The sequence below is a fragment of the Dama dama genome, chromosome 8 (genome assembly GCF_033118175.1).
Source record: "Dama dama isolate Ldn47 chromosome 8, ASM3311817v1, whole genome shotgun sequence".
NCBI lineage: Eukaryota > Metazoa > Chordata > Mammalia > Artiodactyla > Cervidae > Dama > Dama dama.
Window position 1 is genome coordinate 30,432,373 of NC_083688.1, and position 23,649 is coordinate 30,456,021.

The 23,649-nt window shown below is 42.4% G+C and overlaps 1 protein-coding gene and 1 non-coding gene across 2 annotated transcripts in view; one reads left to right on the forward strand and one right to left on the reverse strand.

Moving 5' to 3' along the window:
- MARCHF4 (membrane associated ring-CH-type finger 4) overlaps positions 1-23,649 on the forward strand; it is a 114,707-nt gene that overhangs the window by 39,427 nt on the left and 51,631 nt on the right. The gene's annotated exons all lie outside the window — the stretch shown is intronic.
- On the reverse strand, positions 7,485-7,556 carry TRNAR-GCG (transfer RNA arginine (anticodon GCG)). The gene has a single exon. It is a non-coding gene; the product is annotated as a tRNA-Arg (tRNA).

Consider the following 23,649-nt stretch of genomic DNA (forward strand, 5'->3'; position numbering starts at 1 on the left):
TCCAGGAGAAACTGGCTTTGCTGGTTCTCATTTCTATTGCTCCTCTTGGACGTCTTTAGCCATCTTTGGTAATATATGTTTATTCATCAGGACACATAGCACACACACTTAATTATGCATCATCGTGTACAGTCATTTTGATCTGTCTAGTCCTCGTTTCACAGCTTTCTCAGTTAGAGACTGGTTGTATAAGAAGGGTCTGTTCACAGATCCACCAACTGAGGATTGTTGTTCACTGAAGAGTATTACCCCGCTTGGGCTGGGGGTGGCGTGGGGTGGTGGCTGGTCAGTAAGGGCGGAAATCTAGCCTATGCTGTACCCTTCAAGCCAGGTGCCCTGGCCCAAGTTTGGGTCTTTCTAGAGGAAAGGGCATCTTTTTCTAAATCAAACAAATGCAGTGTGTGGGACAGTGGCAGTCCCCTCTCTGATGAACAGTGTCACCAGGCAGTCTAGAAGACAGATCGATCAGAGGATGAAATAGCACTGTTTCTGTTCTGCCTTGTATCATGAGTTGTCTTGCCTCTTCTTTTTCCTCAATGAATAAAACTTTCAGTGTTCCCAGGGCTACATTTGCTGGAGGAACGAGACCTGAAGGATCTGTTTCCTGTACTGCCCCATCTCCATTTCACAGGATTCAGGTTTCTGCTATGGCAAGAAGAGAGGGAGAGAGGACAGGAATGGCTGGATAATTCTATTAGCAACTTCCCTCCTCTCTTTGCCCACTTAATTCCTAGCCATCATTCATATCTTGTCTCAAGCATCACTTCCTCAAGGACAATCCAATCCCTTTGTATTTGCCTCTTATAGCACTTCTTAGGTCTCTTGCCATGGACTTACCACCACTGGGATTTAACATTTATTTTGGATAATGCTGTAAATATGAAGATAGATGATGGATAGAGTCAAATACAAATACAAATGGTGAACACTATTTGTATTTACCATTGTATCCTAGTTGCCTGGCACATGAAGGATATTTAATTATATATTTGTTTGAATGAATGAGTGAATGGATGGGAAGTAGTACAGATTGTGGGAAGCCTCAGAGTTATGACTGAAGAGTTAAGTCCTCCTACAAACACCAGGAAGCCCATTTCCTAGGCTAACTGAACACTCCTGTCTTTGAACTGTGTACACAGCTCTGGCATTCCAACATAACCATTCCTCTCTGCTCTTACCTAACTTCAGAGAAGGTTTTCAAAATCTTACTTAAAGGAAAAGAGACTCCTGTGCATCCTTATCTGCCCTGAGAGGATATATAGTGTGGTGATAAAAAATCAGGGATTTTGGAATTAGGTAGACCTAGATTTTACACCTGGATTGCCCAGTTGCTGGTTGTGTGGTGCAGGCTTCCCTGGTGGCTCAGCGGTAAAGAATCTGCCTGCCCATGCAGAAGACGTGGGTTTGATCCCTGGGTTCAGGACAATCGCCTGGAGAAGGAAATGGCAGGTATTCTTCCCTGGGAAATCCCTTGGACAGAAGAGCCTGGTGGGCTACAGTCCATGGGGTTGTGAAAGAGTTGAACACAACTTAGCAACTGAACAACAAGACTTTACACCTGGGTTACCCACGTGCAGGCTGTGTGGCTCTGGGCAAATGTTTGAATGTCTTCTGGCCCCGGTTACTTCAGTCTGTAAAATGGGTGTGATAAGATCTTTTTCATAGGGTTAAATGACTTAAGCTCTTTGAAATGTTAACCAGAGAATCTGACTTATAGTAGAAGCTCAATCAGTAGATGCTTTTATTATTAACGAAACTGAATGCTCATGAGAGAGGTGGAAAATTAAGAACCCACAGGAGTGGGGGCCAAAAAGAGTAACTAAGTGACATCTGCCTTTCTTATTTCTTTCCTGGAAAATATGAACAGGAGAATATCTTAACAGCTGGCATAATTTAGAGGTGTGTTTAACATTCAGTTCTTGTGTTCCCTGAATCTACCTTTGTGTCTTACAATGGTCCTAAATTCTAAGCAGATTTTTTAATATCCAGTTGACACCACCCAGCACACTAGAGAGATGAAGAAGAAATCAAGCAAGGCACTGGTTGGCGATACAGCTTATACACTTACATGAGCTTCTAGATGAGATGAGCTTGTCAAGGAACAGCCATGCAGCAAGCTGGCTGTGTTCCCCCAAAGGCTAATAGTAAGTCTGTAGTCTCTTTGCTTAGAATTATTGTACTTCTCCAGCCATTAAACTCCCCGCAGGCATGGCTAATTTGAAAATAGCAAAACTCTGGGATGAAGGACAGAAGCCAGGATTCCATTGACCTGATTCAGGTAGGGCTTGGAGAGTTTCTTACTCTCCTGCTCCAAATGGAATGTGTAACTCCTCTCCAGAGTTTCAGCTCATTGAGTCTGCGAGCATTTATGAGTGTCCGACATGTACCGGGTGCAGTTCCCTGACCTGGGGATGCAGAAACATCACCTGCCCTTGAGGTAGTAGATATGTTTGAAGGAAAACATATTTTATATTCTGGAAGCATTGCAGTAATCACAAATTTATTTTTTGAAAAAGGAAAATGAATTCCTTAATCCCATCTCCCTAATATGATGACTTTTATTTTTGCGTGTCCCTTTTCTAATGTCTTGTTTTGAACCAGCTCTAAAGAATCTGTTTTGATGACTCTTCTTAGTCACATCATTAAAGTTTGGGGAGGAAATCTCTCAAGTTGTAAATGCTTCCCATTAACTAATTCCAAATCTGGTCCTGAGTAATGGAGTCCTTGCTGTCTCTCTGATTTCACTTCCTGCTAGTCTCCTCATTCATTTTGGTGTCCATGTGGTTTTTGCTCAAGCAGACTGCTTCTGCCTCAGGGTCTGTGAACGTGCACTCCTCTGTCTAAGACAGTGGTCCCTCTGGTCTTCACCCAGCTCATTCCCTCACTGAATTCTTGTTGCTAAGAGAGGCCTCCCTGGACCCCCTTCTAGTAGCTTCTATCACTCTCTATCCCTTTTCCAGATTTAAACATCTTCACAGCAACTATGACCCCCTGACATGTGTATTTTAAAGTACTGTGTGTGGTCTCACTCCTTCCATTGGATGGGAGTCACATGAGAGCAAGGTCCACTTTTCTCAGTGTTATACCCCTAGCATCTAGAGCAGTGACTAGCCTGGGACAGACAGGCAGCACCCTGTCATTTCCACAGCTTGCAGCTGCAGTCAGCTGGGATATTTAAAATGGATAACCAACAAGGACCTACAGTGTAGCACAGGGAACTCTGCTCAGTGTTTTGCGGCAGCCTGGATGGGAAGGGAGTTGGAGGAGAATGGATACATGTATATGTATGGCTGAGCACTTCTACTGTGCTCCTGAAACTATCACAGCATTTTTCATCAGCTACACTCCAATATAAAATTAAAAGTTAAAAAAAAGATGAAATCAACTGGGAAGGAGTAGTGGTGTTTACTTGGCAAAAAAAACCTTTTGTTTCCCTGATAATCTTTTTTTTTTTAATTGTAGTATGAACACTTATCATGAGACTTATTCTCTTAACAAATGTTTAAGTGCGCAACACAGTATTGTTAGCTATAGACACTGTGGTGTACAGCAGAGCTCTAGAATGTCTTAGTCTTGAATAACGTTATAGCCACTGAATAGCAACTCCCTGCTTCCTTCTCTCTCCAGCCCCTGGCAACCCCCATTCTTCTGTCTGCTTCTCTGGTTTGACTATTTTAGATACTCATGTAAGTGAAATCATGCAGTATTTGTCCTTCTGTGACTGACATTTCACCTAGCCTAATGTTCTCCACTAGGGCTTCCCATGTAGCTCAGCTGGTAAAGAATCTGCCTGCAATGCAGGAGACCCCGGTTTGATTCCCAGGTCGGGAAGATCCGCTGGAGAAGGGGTAAGCTACCCACTCCAGAATTCTTGGACTTCTCTGGTGGCTCAGCTGGTAAAGAATCCACCTGCAATGCAGGAGACCTGGGTTCGGTCCCTGGGTTGAGAAGATCCTCTGGAGAAGGGAAAGGCTACCCACTCCAGTATTCTGGCCTGGAGAATTCCATGGATTGTATAGTCCATGGGGTCGCAAAGACTCAGACACAACTAAGCGATTTTCACTTTCACTTTCAATGTTCTCCAAGTTCATCCATATTCTCATATGTGGCAGGATTTACTTCTTTCTAAAGGCTGAATAATATTGCATTTTATGTATAAGCCACATCTTCTTTATCCATTCATCCATTTTTGGATGTTTAGGTTGTTTCCATATCTTAGCTATTGTGATTGATGCTGCAGTTAATATGTGAGTGCAGAAATCTCTTTAAGATCCAGATTTCATTTCTTTTGGATATATATCAGAGGTGGGATCCCTGAATCATATGGTAGTTCTACTTTTACTTTATTGAGGAAATTCCATACTGTTTTCCATAGGACTGCACCAGTTTACATTCTGACCAATAGTGCAAAAAGATTCCAATTTTTCCATATCCTTAAAACTTATCTTTTGTTTTTTTTTAAATAATAACCATCCTAATAGATGTAAGGTGATATTGTGGTTTTGATTTGTATTTTCCTGATATTGGTGATATTGAGCACCTTTTTATATACCTGTCAGCCATTTGTATGTCCTCTTTGGAAAAAGATGTCTATCTAAATCCTTTACCCACTTTTAAAATCAAAGATTTATTTATTTATTTTTTCTTTTTGCTGTTGAGTTGTAGGAGTTCCTTATATATTTTGGATATTAACCTTTTCTTCAGGACTTCGGTTTGCAAATACTTTTTTCCCATTTCATAGATTGCCTTTTACTCTATTGATTGTTTCCTTTGCTCTGCTGAAGCTTTGGAGTTTGATGTAATCCCATTTGCCTAATTTTGCTTTTGTTAACTATACTTTTGGTTTCATATCCAAGAAATTATTGCCAAGCCCAATATCATGAAGTTTTTCCCATATGTTTTCTTCTAAAAATGTTATAGTTTCAAGCCTGATATTTAAATCTTTAAACCATTTTGAGTTGATTTTTGTGTATAACATAAAATAAATGTTCAATTTCCTTCTTTCTTTTTGCATGTGGATATCCAGTTTTTGTGATGTTGTTTGTTGTAGAGATTATCCTTTCTCCCTTGTGCATTCTTGGCACCCTTGCCAACGATCAGCTGGCCATATATACATGAGTTATTTTGGGGCTCTCCAACCTGTTCCATTGGCCTATATGTCTGCTTTTATGCTAGTACCATACTGTTTTACTTACTGTAGCTTTTCAATATACTTTGAAATCACAATGTGATACCTCTAGCTTTGTTCTTTTTCTCGATTGCTTTAAATAGTTAGGGTCTTTTGTGGTTCCATATGAATTTTAAAATTGTATCTCCTGTTTCTGTAAAAAATGCCATTGGGGTTTTGATAGAGATTGCATTGGCCCCGTAGATTTCTTTGGATAGAACGGACATTTTAACAATATTAAGCATTCCAATCTATGAACATAGAATGTCTTCCTATTTATTTGTGCTTTCTTTAATTCCTTTCATCAAAAATTTATAGTTTTTTTTGGTAATTTTAATGTGTGCTTTCTTTACCTACTCAGTGTAGACAGCTGGAGCAATGGTTGATATATTCCGCTTGTTCTCTTCCAGCACCACAAACTACTGTGGAATTTCAGTATTCTTTGGAGGGGCAGTATGTCCACTCTTCCATTCATCTCCTTCACACCATCCCCACACGACCTGGTTATATTCTTTATTTAACTGCCTGTGGAGAAGTGTAAAAAGAGTTTACTTTAAAAGAAACAGGAAGCTGATGTACATCAGAGCCCCAGCAGTTCCTCATGGGAGGAGAAGGGGTTCAGTGACCACAGGAATTGGATTTGATGTTTTAGAGCCAAACCCCCTGCTGCACTTCCTTGACAAGACCTAATGAAAGCTAAATGCACACATAATAGTACCACTACCTTAGAAATATCTACAAAAATGGGGAAATAATGCTGTCAACTAATGGAACAAAAATAGAGATACTAAAACCCACTGATAATCCCTGAAACCTCATTTCAGCTGGTAGTGTCTTATTTTCCACTTGTCCAAAGCCCCATATATTGCACAAAAGCAATGTACAAAGAGCGGTGTGGTCCTCTCTTCCCTGCCCACACTTTGCAGGCAATGAAGGGAAAACACCCTCCATAAATCAAGGCATCATATTAACATGGATAATTTAGATCTGATCAAGCAGGGCTTCCCTGGAGGCTCAGTGGTAAAGAATCCACCTGCCAGTGCAGAAAATGCAGGAGACACAGGTTCAATCCCTGGGTTGGGAAGATTCTCTGGAGTAAGAAATGGCAACCCACTCCAGTATTTCTGCTTGGAAAATTCCATGGACAGAGGATCCTGGAGGGCTACAGCCCATGGGGTCACAAAGAGTTGGACACGACTGAGCGACTGAGCATGCAAGCATGCAAGCAGGAATAAAAAGGCTGTCTACTTCCTAAAATAACAATTTAATATTGATGCTACGTCTCTCCCACAGATACAAGGTAGTGATTTTCAGCTTACGTCTAACAGCCATCCAGGGAACCAGCTGAAATGCAGATTCCTGATTCAGGAGGTCTGAGATGTGGCCCAGGAATCTGCCTGTCTCACAAGCACTACAGGTGGCTTGAATGGAAGTGGTTTTCCACATCCATGTTTTGCCAAAGACCAAACTAAATGCTCTCAAACATATTTCCTAGTTCAGACTTCATTCCAAGACCCAGAATAATTAGATCATATTCACAAGAGCCAAGACTGCATTTTTAAAAGACCCTCCAGTGACCTAAGAACCTCTGCTTTAACTTCCCAGGTGCCCAGGGGATTGGGGGCAGGTGGTGTTCAGTGTTCCTCAGAGGTTAATGTGCACATGAGTTGCCTGAAGACCCTGTTAAAATGCAATCTCTGACTCCACAGGTCCGAGATGGAACCTGATACCTGACTCTCAGTATTAAAGCTAATCCTCAGTTGTCCCTTCTTTAAAATGCCTGTAATATCTGCCTTACTTCACAGAGATGTTTTGACGATCAAGTACTATAATGTATGGGAAAGAATTTTGTCAACCTTAAAATGCTTTTTATAACAATTATTATGATAATTGTAATTACTATTCTCAAATGTAGAATATAATTGAAGCCATATTTGAGCCCAGGGGTCTGAGTCTATATCTGAACTTTCCAGTGTCCATCCAGGATTTCCATATTCATCTGCCTAATTGGCACTTACTGAAGAAGAGGGAATACTACCCAGCTGCCCCCTGTAGGCCCCTACCCAGCTCCGTGACCTTCCATGGGTGCCCTAAGCAATGGATGTCAGCCTTCATGGGGCTGACATGAACTGGTTGGTGGATGTTACCACAGGAAACAGCACAATTCTGGGATTGAACTGATGACCTGTGTGTTAGTTGCTCAGTCGTGTCTGACATTTTGCAACCCCATGTGCTACAGCCCACCAGGCCTACTCTGTCCGTGGGTTCTCCAGACAAGAATACTGGAGTGAGTAGCCATTCCCTTCTCCGGTGGATCTTCCCAACCCAGGGATCAAACCTGGGTTTCCTGCATCGCAGGCAGATGCTTTACCGTCTGAGCCACATGGGAAGCCCTGAATTGGTGATGCCTCACATCAATTCCATCCTAATCTCTGGAAGTGCAGCTCAGATATATCTGTTTCCCAAACCTCATCAGTTGATTGCACTGGGCCACCTGGATTGAGAGCCACTGCCCTCTAGGGACTTGCTACCCAGGGTGTTCCAGAAGCGACTTGGTAGCTTGCTAGAAATCAGAGTCTCAAGCCCCACCCCAGAACTACTGAATCAGAATCTGCTTTTAAACAGGATCCTCCATGTTGGAAGCTCTGCTATAGGGCAGTTGTCCAGCCAACGTTTCACTGGAGTGCAGGTCCTCTATAAAGATAACAACCAGAGATTTATAGCTTCAGGGAGCACTCACATCCGGTGGGGTCAGAAGCCACTTCTGGCCAAACTTGGGCTCTAGAAACTAGAGGGTTATATAACTACATCCCTTTCCTTTGTTATGGACAATTCTTCCTCTCCCCACCTCATCACATCCTTCACTTTCTACCCCTTAGATTCCTCTGATGTATCCAATCCCTCAAACATGTTCCCTCTGTGATGCAGGGGGCAGAGACAGCCTGGGTCCCCTGGGTGCATGTATAATACAGATTCCAGGGCAGACCGCTTCAGTCTTCAGAGTCTGTATTTGTAGCTTTGTGCACTGGTTTCAGTTCTTTGCACCACTTTGGTGTGTTTCTTCTTTTCTCTTCTCTGACCTGTCTCTTCCTTCACTTCTACACACACCCTAAGGCTGCATATTTCTTTTCTCCAAAGATGTAGTTTTTCCTTCTTCCACAATGCAATCCCTTCCTAGAAATTCACTTGTTTCTTTTGAATAGAGAGCTCCTCTGTGTTTGCTAGGTTTTGCAATCCTTGGCATCCCCCCCTACCCCCGCATTCCAGGAGGACTAGGAGAGGCTAGGGCCTCGTTTATTGTAAGGGAGAGTGAGTGAGCAGGCAGGGATCTCCCCCCTCCCCACAACAGGAAGCACAATTAAGAACGTTCCCAGCAGGAAGGCTGCTCTCTGGGAAGCACAGAGAGCTGTCAGGACCAGTGACCTTTCCAATCACGCCTGACATTTCACAGCCTGGAAGGCGGAAGGGCTGCCCTTATTCCGGAGGCATCGTGTCGCGCTGTGTCACCCCAGACACCTGTGTCTGAGACTCCGGTGACTTGGCCTCCAACTGGGGGGGAGGGGGGGCGGTGGGTCAGAGCATGCAAAGAGCTTTGTTTCCCAGGAAAAGCGAAAACATTGAGCAGGGGGCTTATGTGGACCGGGTGACTGTGTCTAAACCGAGGATAGAAAGGGATTGGAGGCGGAAATCGCCTCCCCGGGGATTTGTCCTGTTCCTGAGGGCTCAGGTGATGCTGATCAAATAGGCCTTCTTGAGGAAGAGAAACAGACAGGATCATTTTCCAGTCCCTTCTGGCCCAGGGGAACTGTAATGACTCACTTTTTACCCACCCCAACAGGAGAAGAGCTTTATGTTTTCTTATTAAGAAAAGCAATCCACGCTCATTCTAAAAAGGTCATGAAGAAGAGAAGTGAAAGTCGCTCAGTCCTGTCGGACCCCACGGACTACACAGTCCATGGAATTCTCCAGGCCAGAATACTGGAGTGGGCTGCCTTTCCCTTCTCCAGGGGATCTTGCCAACCCAGGGATCAAACCCTAGTCTCCCGCATTGCGAGCAGATTCTTCTTTACCAGCTGAGCCACAATAAAACATATAGAAATATTAAAAAAGAAAGTAAAACTTACCTGCAATCCCATCACTCGGAGATAACCACTATTAATGTTTTAAGGACACTTACATGCATAGATATAATATCTTAAAGCAAAATACAATCCCATCAAAGTTATTGTTTTGCAATCTGCACATTTTACTTAACATCTTGAACACTTTTCCATGTCTAAATATATATTTAATAGACTCATTCTTAATGATATCACTGTAGTCCATTACATGAATGACCCTCCTGAGGTCACCTCTGATTTTAATCATGATAGAATAAATTATAATGAACAGTCTCATAGTCAAACCTTTCTGCAGAACTCAATGTTTCCTGATGGTAAATTCCTAAAAGTGGAATTGCTGAGTTGAAGAGTAGGCAAACTTGCTCTCTGTTCCCTAGAAAAATTATACCAATGTACATTCCAACCAGCAGGAAACAGAGAACCTTCTTCTCTTTACCTTTCTCAATTCTGGGGATTACAATCTTTGCCAATTTCATGAGTGAAAAATGGTCCGTTACAATCGTTTTTATGTGCCTTTTTCTTTTTTATAAGAGTAGTTTAACATTTCTTCCTATGTTTAGTGGCCACTTGTGTTTCTTGTTTTGTGAATTTACTTGAACTTCCCCCCTCATCTTTTGGGGGTGTTAACCTTTCTTATATTTAGTTTTAGATACTTTCTATACTGATGGTCAACGCTGAAATCAGATTGATTATATTCTTTGCAGCCAAAGATGAAGAAGCTCTATACAGTCAGCAAAAATAAGACAGGGAACTGACTGTGGCTCAGATCATGAACTCCTTATTGCCAAATTCAGACTTAAATTGCAGAAAGTGGGGAAAACCACTAAACCATTCAGGTATGACCTAAATCAAATCCCTTACGATGATACAGTGAAAGTGAGAAATAGATTTAAGGGCCTAGATCTCATAGACAGAGAGCCTGATGAGCTATGGACGGAGGTTCATGACATTGTACAGGAGACAGTGATCAGACCATCCCCATGGAAAAGAAATGCAGAAAATCAAAATGGCTGTCTGAGGAGGCCTTACAAATAGCTGTGAAGAGAAGAGAAGCGAAAAGCAAAGGAGAAAAGGAAAGATACACCCATTTGAATGCAGAGTTCCAAAGAATAGCAAGGAGAGATAAGAAAGCCTTCCTCAGCAATCAATGCAAAGAAATAGAGGAAAACAACAGAATGGGAAAGACTGGAGATCTCTTCAAGAAAATTAGAGATACCAAGGGAACATTTCATGCAAAGATGGGCTCAATAAAGGACAGAAATGGTAGGGACCTAACAGAAGCAGAAGATATTAAGAAGAGGTGGCAAGAATACACAGAAGAACTGTACAAAAAAGATATTCACGACCCAGATAATAACGATGGTGTGATCACTCACCTACAGCCAGACATCCTGGAATGTGAAGTCAAGTGGGCCTTAAAAAGCATCATAAATTCTTAGAAAGCATTTATTTTGGCATAAGGTGTGAACTAGAGATCTAATTTAAGTGTTTCCAAATAGTTATCTTGTGATTACAACACACAACTATAATACAGACTAGTTCTCTCTCTCTCTCTCTCTCTCTCTCTCTTTTATTTTGGCTGCACTGGGTCTTCATTTCCATTTGTGGGCGTCTCTAGTTGTAGCTCAAGGGCTTAGTTGTGGTATGTGGGATGTTGGTTCCCTGATCAGGGATTGAACCCCGGGCCCTCTGCATTGGGAGCGCAGTCTTAACCACTGGACCACCAGGGAAGTCCCCAGTTCTCTCTTTTCTGAATTTATTTGTTATTGAAGTAAAGTTGAATTACAATGTTGTGTTCATTACCGCTGTGAAGCAGTGACTCTGTTATACATACTTTTTCATATTCTCTTCCATTGTGATTTATCACAGGATATTGAATATAGTTCCCTGTGTGGACTAGTTTTCTTATAGTCCCTGTTTCATTTGCCACTGAGAAACGAAGCCTGGGATGTGGGAGGGGTAGAGTCAATGACTCTCCTAATTGCAGTTTCCAGCCCCATCGTCTCCTCTCTCTGCAATGACTTCCCTTTCTCTGTTATTGCCTGAACCCTAAGTGCCTCCCATAATGCTTATTTCAAGGCTCAGCCTAGAGAGGATCCTTAATTAATGGTATTTACTGGCTGATTCAAATCATTTAAATGGCAGGGGAATCAGATATCTTTGATGTGTTTCATACAATATTCACATCAGCCTTCAGAAGTCCTGAAAAATCTATGCTCCCTCTACAACCCTGAGAAACCCTGGATGCCTCTATATCCTTTCCATATCCAGGGATCACGTATAACAGCAGTGAATGAAAATGAAAGGAATGGAGAGTTAGAGACAGTCAGAAAGGGGAAGCTGGCAGCCCTCACTTATGTTTCCTTTTGAAGTCTTCAAGGGCCGCCTCCTGTCACCTGCCATTGCTCCTCGTAAGCCACCTGTGAAGTAGCTACAGCCACCTTACAGTCAGGCATAGGGAGGCTGTAAGTTTTAAAGTTTTATATCAGTATTTTTTTCCTATTTATAAAAGTAACACACTAGGCATAAAATAATGAAAGAAGTTACAAAGGAACTGATGTTACTCCACTTAAAAACCATTTTAGTCAGCCTAAAAATGTCCAGCTTTACTAATCAAGGGATTACAACTCTAAAAAGCAATTAGATACCATTTGCCTCTAAAACAATGGGAAAGTCACAAAAGAGGAACCAGTTTTACTCCACTTAAAAGTTATTTCATTAAACCTAAAAGAGTCAACTTTACAGATAATCAAAGGATGCAACTTAAAACCACAGTTAGATACTATTTACTCCCAATAAACTCATCACAATTTAAGAAATTATAAGTAATGCTAAGCAGAATGTGGTAAGGCAAGTACTTTATATGGGTAGAAAAATAAATGGAGAGGATGTTTCTGGAATGGAATTTGCCAGGAAGAAGCAAGAATCTTACAAATGTCCATACCCTACTGTCTCTTAATCTTACTTTTAGAAAACTCTACTAAAAATGCTTATCATATAGTTGTTTATTAAAACAAAAATGTGAGAAAAATTGTTCTAGGACATGAAAAACACTGGAAGTTCAGCCACGGTATGGATTATTATGAAATCATTACCAAATAATATTATTGTGGATTAATTAGTGACATGGGCTATAATCCTGAAACTAATAAGTATCCAGGGTTTGATTTCAAATTTTATTTTAAATTAAATTTTTAGAAGAAAAAGATTAGAAGAGAGATGATAAAGTGTTAGCAGTAGTTATCTCTAGGTGTTTGGGCTACAGGAAGCATTTTCCTTCCTTCAGTTCAGTTGAGTCGCTTAGTCGTGTCTGACTCTTTGTGGCCCCATGAACCGCAGCACGCCAGGCCTCCCTGTCCATCACCAACTCCTGGAGCTTACCCAAACTCATGTCCATTGAGTCGGTGATGCCATCCAACCATCTCATCCTCTGTTTTCCCCTTTTCTTCTGCCCTCAATCTTTCCCAGCATCAGGGTCTTTTCTAATGAGTCAGTTCTTGGCATCAGGTGGCCAAAGTATTGGAGTTTCAGCTTCAACATCAGTCCTTCCAATGAACACCCAGGACTGATCTCCTTTTGGAGGGACTGGTTTGATCTCCTTGCAGTCCAAGGGACTCTCAAGAGTCTTCTCCAACACCACAGTTCAAAAGCATCAATTCTTCAGTGCTCAACTTTCTTCACGGTCCAACTCTCACATCCATACATGACTACTGGAAAAACCATAGCCTTGACTAGATGGACCTTTGTTGACAAAGTAATTTCTCTGCTTTTTAATATGCTGTCTAGGTTGCTCATAACTTTCCTTCCAAGGAGTAAGTGTCTTTTAATTTCATGGCTGCAGTCACCATCTGCAGTGAATTTGGAGCCCAGAAAAATAAAGTCTGACACTGTTTCCACTGTTTCCCCATCTATTTGCCATGAAGTGATGGGACCAGATGCCATGATCTTAGTTTTCTGAATGTTGAGCTTTAAGCCAACTTTTTCACTCTCCTCTGTCACTTTCATCAAGAGGCTCTTTAGTTCTTCTCCACTTTCTGCCATAAATGTGGTGTCATCTGCATATCTGAGGTTGATATTTCTCCCGGCAATCTTGATTCCAGCTTGTGCTTCTTCCAGCCCAGCGTTTCTCATGATGTACTCTGCATATAATTTAAATAAGCAAGGTGACAATATACAGCCTTGATGTACTCCTTTTCCTATTTGGAACCAGTCTGTTGTTCCATGTCCAGTTCTAAGTATTGCTTCCTGACCTGCATATAGGTTTCTCAAGAGGCAGGTCAGGTGGTCTGGTATTCCCATTTCTTTCAGAATTTTCCACAGTTTATTGTGATCCACACAGTCGAAGGCTTTGGCATAGTCAATAAAGCAGATGTAAATGTTTTTCTGAAATTCTCTTGCTTTTTCGATGATCCAGTAGATGTTGTCAATTTGATCTCTGGCTCCTCTGCCTTTTCTAAAACCAGCTTGAACATCTGGAAGTTCACGGTTCATGTATTGCTGAGGCCTGGTTTGGAGAATTTTGAGCATTACTTTACTAGTGTGTGAGATGAGTGCAATTGTGAGGTAGTTTGGACACTCTTTGGCGTTGTCTTTCTTTGGGATTGGAATGAAAACTGGCCTTTTCCAGTCCTGTGGCCACTGCTGAGTTTTCCAAATTTGCTGGTATATTGAGTGCAGCACCTTCACAGCATCATCTTTCAGAATTTGAATTAGCTCTACTGGAATTCCATCACCTCCACTAGCTTTGTTCATGGTGATGCTTCCTAAGGCCCACTTGACTTCACATTCCAGGATGTCTGGCTGTAGGTGAGTGATCACACCATCGTTATTATCTGGGTCGTGAATATCTTTTTTGTACAGTTCTTCTGTGTATTCTTGCCACCTCTTCTTAATATCTTCTGCTTCTGTTAGGTCCCTACCATTTCTGTCCTTTATTGAGCCCATCTTTGCATGAAATGTTCCCTTGGTATCTCTAATTTTCTTGAAGAGATCTCCAGTCTTTCCCATTCTGTTGTTTTCCTCTATTTCTTTGCATTGATTGCTGAGGAAGGCTTTCTTATCTCTCCTTGCTATTCTTTGGAACTCTGCATTCAAATGGGTGTATCTTTCCTTTTCTCCTTTGCTTTTCGCTTCTCTTCTCTTCACAGCTATTTGTAAGGCCTCCTCAGACAGCCATTTTGATTTTCTGCATTTCTTTTCCATGGGGATGGTCTTGATCACTGTCTCCTGTACAATGTCACAAACCTTTGTCCATAGCTCATCAGGCTCTCTGTCTATGAGATCTAGGCCCTTAAATCTATTTCTCACTTTCACTGTATCATCGTAAGGGATTTGATTTAGGTCATACCTGAATGGTTTCATGGTTTTCCCCACTTTCTGCAATTTAAGTCTGAATTTGGCAATAAGGACTTCATGATCTGAGCCACAGTCAGCTCCTGGCCTTGTTTTTGCTGACTGTATAGAGCTTCTTCATCTTTGGCTGCAAAGAATATAATCAATCTGATTTTGGTGTTGACCATCTGGTGATGTCCATGTGTGGAGTCTTCTCTTGTGTTGTTGGAAGAGGGTGTTTGCTATGACCAGTGTGTTCTCTTGTCAAAACTCTATTAGCCTTTGCCCTGTTTCATTCTGTCCTCCAAGGCCAAATTTGCCTGTTACTCCAGGTGTTTCTTGACTTCCTACTTTTGCATTCCATTCCCCTATAATGAAAAGAACATCTTTTTTGGGTGTTAGTTTTAAAAGGTCTTGTAGGTCTTCATAGAACCATTCAACTTCAGTTTCTTCAGCATTACTGGTCGGGGCATAGACTTGGATTACCATGATATTGAATGGTTTGCTTTGGAAACAAACAGAGATCAGTCTGTCATTTTTGAGATTGCTCCAAGTACTGCATTTTGGACTCTTTTGTTGACTATGAAGGCTACTCCATTTCTTCTAAGGGATTCCTGCACACAGTAGTAGATATAATGGTAATCTGAGTTAAATTTACCCATTCCAATCCATTTTAGTTTGCTGATTCCTAGAATGTCAACATTCACTCTTGCCATCTCCTGTTTGACCACTTCCAGTTTGCTTTGATTCATGGACCTAACATTCCAGGTTCCTATGCAATATTGCTCTTTACAGCATGAGACCTTGCTTCTATCACCAGTCCCATCCACAAGTGGGTGTTGTTTTTGCTTTGGCTCCATCTCTTCATTCTTTCTGGAGTTATTTCTCCACTGATCTCCAGTAGCATATTGGGCACCTACCAACCTGGGGAGTTCATCTTTCAGTGTCCTATCATTTTGCCTTTTCATATTGTTCATGGGGTTCTCAAGGCAAGAATACTGAAGTGTTTTCCATTCCTTTCTCCAGATGACCCCATTCTGTCAGACCTCTCCACCATGACCTGACCGTCTTAGGTGGCCCCACCCAGCATGGCTTAGTTTCACTGAGTTAGACAAGGCTGTGGTCCATGTGATCAGATTAGCTAGTTGTCTGTGATTGTGGTTTCAGTCTGTCTGCCCTCCGATGCCCTCTCTCAGTGCCTACCATCTTGCTTGGGTTTCTCTTACCTTGGACGTGGGGTATCTCTTCACGGCTGCTCCAGCAAAGTGCAGCCGCTGCTCCTTACCTTGGATGTGGGGTATCACCTCGTGGCTGCCGTTCCTCACCTTGGACATGGGGTATCTCCTCTCAGCCACTCCTAATATATTACAAATTCATTATAATCTATTATGCATACATGTTTAGTCACATCTGACTCTTTGCAACCCATGGACTGAAGCTCTCCAGTCTCCTCTGTCCATGGGATTTTCCAGGCAAGAATACTGAAGTGGGTTGCCATTTCCTACTCCAGGGGATCTTTCTGACCCAGGCATTGAACCAGTTACATTTTTATTTTTAAGAAGTCTTTCCCTCTCTTCTCCCTTCCTATCCCTTGGTGATGCTAACTTGGTCTTGGGCTACATTCACTGAAGTGTGAAATCCAGAAAAGTGAAGTAAGAACTTCCTATAGACCTCTCTTGTCAGCTTAATACCTCATGGGTACAAGATAAAGCTTTTAAAGCTTATACTTCCAGAAGGGAGTTAATAAAAGTGTGATGTGAGAAGGCACTTGAAATCACAGGACATGAAAAATGGCTAGGATACATAGGTAGGATTAGGAAGCTAGATGGGTTGCCCATAAGTACCTGAAGGTTATCATGATGCAAAGGGATAAGTTATTCTGTCACCCAAGAAAGCAAGACCAGTGGCTGGAAATAACTGACAAATATATCTGCGTTCACCTTAACAGAGAACTGTCTAATGACTGGAGCTGCCCCCAAAGTGAAAAGGGCAGTCTCAGTGAGAAGGGATATTCATTACTGAGATCATGGCTAAGTGCCCAGATGGTAGCAAAGTGGAGAGGGCTCCTTGAGTGGTTATGCTGGTCAGGTGCTGTCTATGGTCTCATCTAGGCAAATGATGCTATGCTTTGCCCATCATAAAATGCCAAGGAGAGTACTAGGAATCACTTAGTAGTTCTACCCTCTCCCTGCCGGTTCCTCAGTTCCAAGCAGGAAGTCCCCAAAGCCATTTGAGACAAGTGGTATGGATCTGTGGATGTGACGGGATGGGACTTGGAAATGAGGGAAATGGAGCTATATCAGTTAGCACTCTTGGTTGTGACAAAAAGCCAACTGAAACTGTATCAAGCAAAATAAAAAGTCCATTAGCCCCACATCAGGCAAGCCAAAATGAATGGAACTGGGTGCAGCATGGCTAAAACCACAGGTACCTAATTAGCAATTTCAATTAATCTTGAAAACTTAATACCAGTAAAAATTTTCCAATTTCCATGGTATTCATAGGCTGATTCAAATGATTTAAATGGCAGGTACAAAGCTGGAAAAAGTGCTAACTCATCTTTCCAAATAATTCAGATTATGCAAAAAGTTTCTTCAAGTTTCTTTAATGTCTCATATGTATTAGAGACACAGGAAGCTAAATAAAATGGCAGGTACAATCTGATTTCAAATTCCATCCTTGATCCATGTAGCTGAGTCTGGCTACATCATGACACAGGCCTCTTCATGTGGAAGCAAGATGGTATTCAACAGCCTGGAGTTACAATTCATGAATTCAGACTAAGATGGTGCCTTCCTCCAAAACTTACATAAAATCCTTAAGAAGACCTCCTTAGATGATCTAGGTCATGTAACCTATTCCTAAACCAATCACTGTGCCCAGGGTAGTCCACTAAACGATTAGGCTGACTTATATGTACACACCTGAAATTAGGTGTGGTGGAGGGAATTCAGCCTTATATGGAGTTCTGGGTTGAGCAGGATATGTAAAGTGGCCTATGTCCAGTATAAGGAGTGCTCTCCTATTTTAAAAATATTTTGGAAAAAGATGTATCAGCTGCCATGGAAATCTATTTTATGTCCACACCATCTGGTAATTCTACCTCTCTTCCAGCTTGAATTCCTTCCGCTATAATTTCCATCCTTCTTGTTCTGTGCCATCTTCAGGGTAGATTTAGATCAAAACCTCTTCCTTCACAGACACGCTGTGAGGCTTAATTAGGTTTTCCAGAAACCATCTGTAAAGTGCCATGGGATCTTCAAAACCAGATGCTTTGTAAAGATATGCTGCCATTAGAATCAGCCCTTCATATTTTATGCTTATGGGGATGGGAGGAGGATGGATCAAGAGACAGGAAGTGGAAGTCTACAAATAGTCCTGAGACTTTACTTTGACCATGATTACTATTCTCTTCCCTCTCCAAATACTTTGCCCCTGCCATGCACAAGGAGGAAACATTAAAGACAACCATGATAGGTTTGTGTGTCTATACCCTTCTCTGAGAAAGAAGTAGGGGAAATTGAGAATGGGAGTGGCAAAGCAGGTTGTATAACCTGAACCAAATCAGTGTCCTGAGGATTAGCAGCTGACTATGCTGAGTCCTTTTTTTAGCTCAGGTTAATGAGCTGTGAATGATATATAACTGTCTGGGCAGTATGCAAACGTCAGAGTCTGGGCTCCTCTGTCAACCTGCAAGATCCCCTTCTGGGGACTGTCAGGGACAAACCCTGGGAAGCACAGTGCTTAGTGGGAAGGTGGAATGCAGGTTTAGGAAGCAGAACGTAGGCCTGGTGTAGGCAGGACTGGGTACACTGGAGGGCTCTCCTGTCCCATTCTGCCTTATGCATGTCCATCATCGGCCTTCAGGAAACCAGTTTCTGTGGCTGTTCTAGAGAGCAAGCCCTGGAATCCAGCAACAGGAGCTCCACAGGTCTTCTTTGTCTTTAAAAAAAGTTTTCCCCAACTTTGAACTCCAATACTTTGGCCACCTGATGCAAAGAGCTGACTCATTGGAAAAGACCCTGATGCTGGGAAAGATTGAAGGCAGGAGGAGAAGGGGCCGACAGAGGACGAGATGGTTGGATGGCATCACCGACTTGATGGACATGAGTTTGAGTAAGCTCTGGGAGTTGGTGATGGACAAGGAAACCTGGCGTGCTGCAGTCCATGGGGTCGCCAAGAGTCGGACACGACTGAGTGACTGAAGTGAACTGATAGATATGGCAGATAGGTAGACACACACACGCACACATATACACACAATCTATCTAGATTTATCTGTCTCTACATCTATCTCCAGCAAGCTGCTCTTGCTCAGTCACTAGGCTGTGTCTGACTCTTTGCATCCCCATGGACTGCAGCACACCAGGCTTCCCTGTCCTTCACCATCTCCTGGAGTTTGCTCAAACTCATGTCCACTGAATCAGTAAGGCCATCTAACCATCTTATTCAGCAAGCTAGCTATCAAAAAATTTCTGTAAGCCATTTGAGAGTAAGTTGCAGACCCATAAATATTTCTTTATGAACTTCCTAAGTACAAGCATATTCCCCTATGTAAGTACAATACAGTTATCACACCAGAAATTAGAATTGATACATGCTAAAAGCTAATAACCTCGATTGTCCCCTTAATTCTTTAAGCTGATTTTTTTTCAAATCCAGCTCCCCCACCTTTGTCTATCATTCAGCATATTGACATTTTTGAAGAGTGAAGAGTCCAGGCCAGTTGTTTACTTGCAGACTATCCCTTAATTTGGATTTGTTTAATTACTTTCTCATGATTAGATTCAAGTTCAATGCATAAACTGTTAGCAATGTGACCCTTAGCAAGTTGCTTAATGATGCACAACCTCAATTTACTGATAATATTACATGCCTCCTAGGGTCATTGTGAGAACAAGAAAGTGAATATCTAGAGTTCTTAGCCTAGGAACTGACAAAAGTAAGCACCAAAAAATTGCTGGCTCTGTGATTAGAATCACTGACATCACCAGCCTGGGTCTGATAGACTCTGTTCCCAAACAGATTTTCATTTCCCTGGGAAACTTCCAGAGCCCTTAATCCCATTCTCCTCACCTGCAAATGAGAAATAAGTCTTGCTCTGAGTATCTTGCTGAGCTATTGTGAGAATCAGATAAGAAACATGATTAATGGCACTGCAAAGTGGTACGTGATATGAAAACACAAGGAAGCATCACTACTGCTTTTTGTGTTTGCATACTTTTAAATGACCCTCGCATGGAACAGGAAAATCCAAAGTGGGAAATAAAATAAATTAGCATCCAACAAAAACCTGATTTCTGTGTTTAACATTTTTATCCGCAGAACTTAATTTTCAAATGAAATTTGTGAAATCCCAACACATAAAGCAGACTAAAATAGAGCTGCTCTGAATGAAGTTTGGGTAGAGATGGAGTACACAAGGGCTTTGGGTCACACTTCCAGAGACCTCAGGCTTTGAGGAGCCAGGCTGGAACCCTACAGATGGGCCCCAGATGCTGTGATGGTTACAGACTTCTCAGGGTTTGCCTCAATTTCCCCAGTGGGATATGCTCACAAAGCCATGCCATCCTTTATCTTCTCCTTCTTATTTCTGGTGTGTTTCTGCTGAAGAATTGTAATAGCTATAGACCCCAATGATGATTCAGTCAGGTCAGTATTAGTGATTATTAATTGCTTATGAACATCCTTCCCTGGAAAGAGCAGTAAGTGCCTTGCACTCAGAGACAGACACTGACAGATCACATAACGAGGCACCGGTGATGTCACTGATAGAGCAGCTGCTGTCAGGAGCCTCCCAGCCTAACGGTCACTACACCTGCATGTTTCACATCCTGAGCTGGAGGCTAAACATTCCTGTAGCCCCACCTTGTCTGCACATCGCCAAGCCTCATGCTAAAAACTCTGATAATGGGCTCAGGCATTGCTTACACCAGAGCAGGGCCACGTGGTAAGACAGAAAACTGACATGAGCCTGGTTCCCACTTTGTGGCAACCAAGTCACCTTTGTTGTTTTTGTTGTTCACTCACTAAGTCATGTTAAACTCTTTGCCACCCCATGTACTAGAGCATGCCAGGCTTCCCTGTCCTTCACTGTCTCCCAGAGTCTGCTCAAACTCATGTCCATTGAGTCAAAGATGCCATCCAACCGTCTCGCCTCTGTCGCCCCCTTCTCCTGCCCTCAATCTTTCCCAGCATCAGGGTCTTTTCCAGTGAGTCGGCTCTTGGCATCAGGTGGCCAAAGTATTGGAGCTTCAGCATCAGTCCTTCCAGTGTATATTCAGGACTGATTTCCTTTAGGATTGACTGGTTTGATCTCCTTGCCGTCCAAGGGACTCTCAAAAATCTTCTCCAGCACCACAATTTGAAAGTGTAAATTCTCGGGTGCTCAGCCTTCTTTGTGGTCCAGCTCTCACATCTATACATGACTCCTAGAAAATTCATAGCTTTGACTAGAAGACCTTTATTGGCAAAGTGATGTCTCTGCTTTTTAATATGCTATTTAGCTTTGTCATATCTTTTCTTTTAATTTTGTGACTGCAGTCACTGTCTGCAGCGATCTTGGAGCCCAAGAAAATAAAATCTGTCACAGTTTCCACTTTTTTATCATCTATTTGCCATGAAGTGATGACACTGGATGCCATGATCTTCACCATCAATCCTATTAGGCAGACAACAAAACCCCCACTAAGGTAACTTGTTTAAGGTTGCCCAGCCACGGAAAAGTGGATTCAAATCAAGACTCTTTGGACTTCAAAGACTATGTGCTCCTATCCTAGGGGTTATGAACCAACTTATTTTCTTAGGACTTCAGGAAACACTGTGTGGCATCCATGGCTCACTGACACCGTCAACCCCTTTCACCCTTCCATCATACTGTGAGCCAAAGTATTAATATCATCTAGTTCTTATTTGTGATCTGCTATGCGCCAAGTGCTTTTCCAAGTGCTTTCTGTGTATAACTCATGTAATCCTCACCATGACCCAGTGAGTTAGGTACTATTCACTTTGCAGCTACAAACACTGAGGAACTGAGAGGTTCAGTTCCATGTACAGAAACAAATATCATTACAGCTAGTGCTAGAAACTGAATGTTTGTTTCCCCCAAAAGTTCATGTTGAAATCCTAGCCCCAGTGTGATGGTAATAGGAGATGAAGCCTTTGGGAATTGAGTTAGGGTGGAGCCTTCATGAATGCGATTAGTGCCCTTACAGAAGAGACCCCAGAGAGCCCCTTTGTCCTTTTTTCATCATGTCAGGGCATAGTGAGAAGATATATACTGAAATAAGTATGCCTGGACCTGGTTAACAGCTGTGTCTTCTTGTCAATTACTCCTAGTCTTGATTCCTCCGAACTTTAAGCCTTGGGCATTCCTGCTCTATTTTGGCAATTCCTGATTTGCTGGTCTAGCCCTGGATCTCATCAGTGGATCTTTATGAACCAGGGAGTGGGCTCTCATCAAATACCTAATCTACTGGTACCTCGATCTTGGACTTCTCAGCTTTCCATAACTCTGAGAAGTAAATGTTTGTTGTTTACAAGCCACCCAGTCTATGATATTCTGTTATAGCAGCCTAAACAGGTTAAGAGAGTTAGTAAATGTCAGGTTAAGAGAGCTGGTAAGTGTCAGAGTGGGCATCTGAATACAGGGAGTCTAGCTCTAAGAACCAAGCTCTTAACAACTGCTGAAGTTGGCCAGGGGTTAATTACTGGCTCCAGTTTACAGACAAGGAAACTGAGAGGTTCTGAGGGCTTGGATGACCTACCCAGGATCACACAGCATTCACTGTAGGGTCATACAGCGGGGTTTCAGGATAGTGTGGACAAGAGGCCAGAACTCGGGCTGTGAAATGAAAGTGAAATTCTCTTCCACTGATCAGATCCAGGGCTAGACCAGCAAATCAGGAATTGCCAAAATAGAGCAGGAATGCCCAAGGCTTAAAGTTCGGCGGAATCAAGACTAGGAGTAATTGACAAGAAGACACAGCTGTTAACCAGGTCCAGGCATACTTATTTCAGGAAAATTCTTTGAGTGGGGAGAGGGAAAAATCCTAACGGGGCTTCTTATGAGAGCCTCTGGTCCCATCTTTTGGTCAGTTTAAAACTCAAGACTTGCAAGGTCTGGAATTGCAGTTAACTATTAAACATTGGAGCCATATTTGGAAAGCAGTCTTCTGACTCTGATCAAGCCTGAGGCTACATGGGAAGGCCCACGTGTGGGACACTGGAGGGCCCCCTGAAGGAGGAGGGTCAGATGGGCTGATAAGATGATTGCTGGGGGTCTAGATCTCCCACCAGGCCAGTGGGGAGACCCTGCAGCCTTTGGTCCCTCCTCCTCAAGAGGCCACCTTTCTTATGGAGACATGCATTTGAATGTTCATAGTAACCCCAAACTAGGAACAAATCTGTATAAGCAGTAGAATGAATAATACGTTGTGACATATTCACACAGGGTAACATCCTACAGCAATGGAAACATATTTGTATGTAACGAATTTGTATGTAACAATCTGAAACCATCAGTAATTGTGTTCTGCCACATCTCCATCAAGGGAATTCTTCCCAGGCCATCTCCTGCCACTAGATGCCCCCATCAAATTGCTTCCCAGGGGGTAAAAAACCCACCTGCAATGCAATCCTTGGGTTGAGAAGACCCCCTGGAGAAGGAAATGGCAACCCACTCCAGTATTCTTGCCTGGGAAATCTCATGTACTGATGGGCTACATTCCATGATGTCGCAAAAGAGTTGGACATAACTTAGTGACTAAACAACAACAACAACCACCTCATCTAATTAATGCCTGTCTTTCGGCCCTCAGCCCACATATGGCACTCTCAGGGCAGCCTCCTGATGAGTCACCAGGTCTTCTTCAAAGCGGCAGTTTTACATTTGCCTATGTGATTATTTTGCAAATGTTTGTCTCCCCTGCTAGACCATAAATAGCAACCAGGGTCTATTTTATTCACCACAGTGTCCCCTAGGATCTTGTGTGGCACTTGCATACATCAGTAAATATTTGAATGAATGGA